The sequence below is a fragment of the Prosopis cineraria genome, unplaced genomic scaffold, assembly GCF_029017545.1.
Source record: "Prosopis cineraria cultivar Desert tree isolate PC_DT_omini unplaced genomic scaffold, ASM2901754v1 PC661, whole genome shotgun sequence".
Lineage (NCBI taxonomy): Eukaryota > Viridiplantae > Streptophyta > Magnoliopsida > Fabales > Fabaceae > Prosopis > Prosopis cineraria.
In genome coordinates, this window is record NW_026555986.1 from 38,797 (window position 1) to 44,704 (window position 5,908).

Consider the following 5,908-nt stretch of genomic DNA (forward strand, 5'->3'; position numbering starts at 1 on the left):
TCTCATCCACATTTCTCATAACTCAGCAAACAATTGAGTAGTTATCACAGACTCTACAATTAGTTCGATTATTGTTGAGGCTGTGATTGTGGAGGAAGTTTCTTGATTTGGTCCTTCAGATTCGATCCTTGAGTCAAACAAGCAGTATAAATTGAACTTAAGAGGGAAGATGAAATTAAAGGCACATGTTCATTCTTCAAATATGCAATTTGATGGTGTGTGTTAATGGAGTTTTTTAAAATTGATGTTATGTTTCAAATGGTGATGGCTGAGTTTTTGTTTTTATTTTTTATAAAGCATTTTAGTCTTTATCTATTTTAAATACATATATTTATTAATATTACATTTAGATTCTATCTTCATACCAAACATACATTTATAATTCAATTCTATTTCGATTCCAATTCCAATTTCATTTTTGATTCCATCAAAAACTCTTTCATCATACCAAACAAGGCCTTAGTAACAAAGGAGCTACATGCCAAACCATTAAATCATCCAACCAAATGCCAAACCTAGCCAATGTATCAGCACATTAGTTACTTTGCCGACAAACCACCTTTACCTTTACTTCCCGATCTCTTTTTAACCACCCACATATCCTCCTTACCAATTTGCTACCATCCTTCTTCTCTATCTGCAAAATTTGTTTAAATAAATTTTCTGCATCAGTTTCAACTTCTAGTTTCTTTATTCCCATAATCTAGGCCAAATCAAGACCATAAACCATCCCCTAAGCCTCAGCCACCTCAGCATTGCACTAGCCAACCTTCCTCATAAATCCAGCCACTCACTTCCCTTCATGATCCCAATAACACCCCTACACCTAGCAAGCCCAGGATTGCCCCTTGAAGCTTCTTAGTATTTAATTTCACCCATCCTACCAAAGGTCATACCCACCTCCGATATATCCTCACCCCTACTACATCTCCTCAATTCTAATTGTAGACTACTTTTAGCAGCTTCATTCACTGCCATATCTAATATACACCATCTAGCATTGAGCACACTCTTCTTTCTACTGCTATTAAACAAAACATTGTTCCTTTCCTTCCATAGAATCCAACAACCAACCCCAAAAATAACATGCCATTCAACCCCCTTGCACCCTCCTACCCTTATTACTCAAATTCAATTCAAGCCAGTCGATCAACTGCAAGTCGAAAAAAAAAAACCCCACCACTACTCACATTAGTTAAAGATTGCCACACCTCCTTGACACCCTTACAATCCCAAAGAGCATGTAAAGCAGATTCAACAAGATCACAATCAGCACAATTAATAGGAGCTCCAAACCTCTTATGCCTCAACTCCCTTGTGTGTAGCCTGTCGGCATTAATGTGGCTTTGTCCTATCATCACTAAGGAATGGAATTAGATAGACTGGAGAAATTGAAGAAAACAAAGAGGCCAACCAATGAAATCAAATGCAAAATTGTTGAAGAAGAAGAATTGGATTTGAGGAAGAAAAGTGATGCTGCCGTGAGGAACAACAAGCTTGGGAGGAAGAGATGAGTCTCCAGCAGAAGGGCAAGAACAAAAATGCGTGGACAGCTGAAGGTGGAACAAAAATTTTATTATCAAAATTTCTCCACTTGTGAAAAAATAATAATTTGATGAGTCTCATATTTTATTTTCTTTCACTTTTCCTTTCTCACCCAAACAAAAAGAAGGTTAGTTTCTCTTTTGTTTACTCTTCATGGTAGCATTAATGTTTCTCAGAACTGAAGGCTCTTTAATCCTCCTTTCCCCTTATAATTATTGCACACTTATATATTGTAAACTTGTTTCTTTTTATTAATTAATCTTTTTATATATAAAAAAATGTTTGTTCAAAAGATTTGTCATCGTAAATGGGAAGATTGATATTTTTGCACCTATGACACTAAAATTTTGAGTCTTTACCATATTTTAATAAATTTACAATACTCATTCATGAATAAGTCCTTTATTTAGAACTTATTCATATTTCTTAATTAAATAAATTTTATAATATTAATATTATCAAAATTAATCATTTTATTTTATGTTAGAAAATTCAAAACTGTGTGTTAAAAGTGCTGGTCAACGTGTATATTTAAATAATTATTCTGATTAGAATAAAGTTAAATTAGATGTCATTATGACTAGTGATTTAGGATTAATAAAATTAACAGGATGCACATGTAAAACAAGCTTTAGTTTTAGTTGGGGTTTGTATTAGTGTTTTATTTTAATAATGATATTTAGAGAAAATTAATCATTTCACCACTATAGTTTTAATATGATCATAATTCAGACTCTAAACTTTAATTTGTTAGAACTCATTCTCTATAATTTTGACTCATTGAAACTATGTCCTTATATATTAACTAAATAACTCAATTTCTATAGTTTTAGTGGTTTAAAATGTTATTTTCTAAACTTCAACAAATAATTTTTGTTCTTGTAATTTTACTTTTTAAAATATATAGATCAATATAGTAAAATTATAGGGATTGTGTTGTACTAAGTTTGGTTGAGTTTTAATCAAGTTAAAACAGTAAAATTTGAATTACATCAAATCAAAATTGGAACTATTGAGTTTTAACTAATAATCAAAATTGGAATAAATAATTAATTTTTTTCTAATGTTTAAATAAATAAACCAGCTTTATTTTTTGGCCAAAATAAATAAATAAATAAATGAACCAGCTTAAATATCACGTAATGCGCATGAACACGAAAACATGTCCGGTTATTACAAAATACAAATACAAAGCGGAGCCGTGCTTTCTTCTTGCTTTCTCTTCGGATACCATTTCCGTAATACCCTCTCACTTCTGCCGAACCATCGTCGTCTTGCTTTTTCCGCTTTGATCATCTGATTTTTCATCTTCGGCTTCTTTCCGCATCTGAGTACCATAAGGTATCCGTTATGTTTTTGAGGAAGCTCGTCACTTTTCACTGAATATTTCATTGCTCTTTAATGAATAGAGGTCATTTTGAAAAAAGGGTTTTACTGTGATACTCACTTTGAATAGAGGAATGATTTTTCATATTTACTTTCCCAATGTATAATTAGTTAAAAGAGATTTCTCAGAGAAAATTTATTGAAAACGTAGAGGCTAATCAACCAAGCTGGACTTTCTGCCTGAAAATGGAAAGGAAATGAAATAAAAGTTTCAGTGAGTTTAATAGACTACTTTTTATGGTCAATGGAAGCGTTAGAATGAACAAAATTGGCTTTCCGGCAATTAGATTCTAGCTTCCTGATGTTAAGGTTACTTTACACACACTTTACTTTCATGTCCAAGGCTTTTCTTTACTTTGAGTCTTTTGTGAGCTTGGCATTCACCTCCGAAGGAGGGGGGTTGTTAAATGGCATTCTTGGCTATTTTTTTTACTCCATCAATGACAACTTATTTCATAATTGATTTCACTTCATTTACAACTTTGTGCATTGACGTCATTAGAATATGAAGATAAAGTGTGTAATGATTTTTGATAGCTGGTTTGGATCTAAGTAGGAAAGTCAATAATTTCCACTTATTACTTTTGTATTGACTTATTTGCATGCACCATTCCCTTTTACATGTTTCCTTATAAAGTCTGATTAAATTCATTGTTCTTGTTTGGGACTTGAGTTAATTTAGATCTGATAGGTGCCGACAATTAGAAACAACACTTGGTGAATCCACCAGTTATGGATACAATTGATTGGAGAGATGAATTGCAACCTCACTCCCGCAGAAGAGCTGTCAAATCAATGTAGGCATATATTTCATTGTATATAACCTCTACAATCTTTATAGTTTTTTCTTTGATGCTGCAGTTGCTCTGAAATGGAAACTGCCATCAAATTTCCCTGGTTTCTCATATAAAATTATTTCGATCATACAATATGTATGCATGCAAAACGAAGGAGCTAGCTATAGTAGACTCATGCAATTGTGTACGATTGCCCAGCTTTTACCCTTCACTTGGATGGGTAGAAAAATAGGGAGGAAAGGAAAGGAAACTAGCAGGAAAAACTCCCAAAAATAGTAAAAAAATTTACTACTTTTAGAAAATTTTGTTTCTAGTTTTCTCTCCTTATTTTCTTCCTACTTTTGCTTCCATCCAAACCAAGCCCTAACTCTATTGCTTAATTCCCTATATGGATATGATTCAATGGTGGTTAATATTTGTTAGGAAAGTATAGAATTGGTCATTGGCAGCATCTTTTTGTGTAATCCAAATCACAATTTGCTTTCTGTGTATCTTTCAAATAAAAACTAAAAGAAAAGAGAAAATTGAAGTTACATATTGATCATGTATTTGAGGTGTAGTGATTATAGCTCTTTAGTCAGTAGCTCACTGCAATGGAACCTGATGTTATGCCACTTGTCTAGCATGACTGCTTTCTTGTAGTTCTGTTGTAGAAATGCCATAGGAGCTCCTGTGGGCCTGTAACTTGCAATATCCCTTGACTCATTCTTGGACAACCAAATATTTCATGATTCAGTATTCGTTAATGATATCTTGAGAACAAGAAAGGATCTATATTTTCCCGCACTCTTGATATAGGCGAAGAACAAATGAAACCTTAGAAGATGAAGAGAAGATTGAAGGATGGCTTATTGATGATCAGTATGGGGATTTTGTATTTCATGAGGAAGAGGAACTGGTTCACATATATCAGGATAAAGCTTAACCTCAAAAATCATGCCAAACATTTTCGCAAGTCAGGTACTTAGTATGATAATTAATGGATGATTATCATGTTTTTTGTGATGTTTGTTGTTGCTGTTATCATTCTAGCGGTTTATATGCATATATATATATATATATATATTAGTCACGACCAATTATATTTTGAATTTTTGGAAATTGTCCACTGCATGAACAGGAATGCAGAATGCTAAGTGCTATGTCCTATATGCTACGGCATATTGGAGCCTTTATTTTTACTTGAGGACTACTTAATGTCCTCAGTCCTCACCTTCTTGTTGAATTGTGGAAGAATTGTTGTTTTGATTTAGTAGAATGGATGCAGTAAAGGAATTTCACAATTTTGATGATGAGGATGAACTGCAAGAACTTGAAAAATTTTCTCTAAGTTTTGAGCAAAAGGCTTTTGCTGGTGCAACTAGCAGAGTATGCTGCTCGAAGTTCAAATCTCAAAGTTACTGGGAAAAATCACAACTAAGAAAGGAGTCTTGGAGAAATGTATTCACTGTTGAAGATCAATGAATTCTGACTTAACACTACAATTCCTGAAATCCTAACTGTCACACCCTACACTTTCAAAATGTGATCGGGCTAGAATATAAGGAAAGCTCATATTCTATGAGCCCAAACCCAAAAAAAAAAAAAAACTTGTAACATTTTAATTATCCAATCTAATCACATAATCATCATTTGTATTTAGCAAGTACTAATAGTAACAAAATATTCAAGCATTGCTATAGAAATTTTGGCAAAGTTTCCTTGTAAGTTAGACTACTTGAATCTCTACAAACTGTTAAAAAGAATATCCAAGCAGTAGTGTATATATATGTGGAACACTGTATTTTGTTCAGACATTTTTTAAATTTAACAAAAATAAAATAAATTCAACCAAAAAATATAAAAATATGAAAATAAAATTTAATCCTTTTTAGAATTATATTTTCAAACAAAAATCTCTAATTAATTGGGTTTAATTTTATTGTAGGTATTTTTTTTTGATTAGTATTTTAGTTCAAAAGAAAAAAAACAAAAAAATATAAAAATATGAAAAATAAATTTAATCCTTTTTAAAATTATATTTTTAAAAAATATTTATTTGATCCAAAATCAAATTTTTAAGTCCCTTAATCCAATTTCAAAAATTAATAAACATAATTAAAAAAGAGTTATTAAAATTAAAACATGTAAACTCAGTTTGGTCCTTCGTGTGTCATGCACATTCCTGCACAAAGAAGAAA

General features: G+C 31.9%; 1 long non-coding RNA gene across 2 annotated transcripts; it reads left to right on the forward strand.

Moving 5' to 3' along the window:
- Positions 1–2,749: 2,749 nt before the first annotated feature.
- On the forward strand, positions 2,750–5,251 carry LOC129297950 (uncharacterized). Of its 2 annotated transcripts, none has more exons than XR_008590282.1 (3): positions 2,750–2,886; positions 3,614–3,728; positions 4,371–5,251. It is a non-coding gene; the product is annotated as an uncharacterized LOC129297950 (long non-coding RNA). The 2 variants fall into 2 exon arrangements; XR_008590281.1 differs by having other exon boundaries at positions 4,527–5,251.
- The last annotated feature ends 657 nt before the right edge of the window (positions 5,252–5,908 follow it).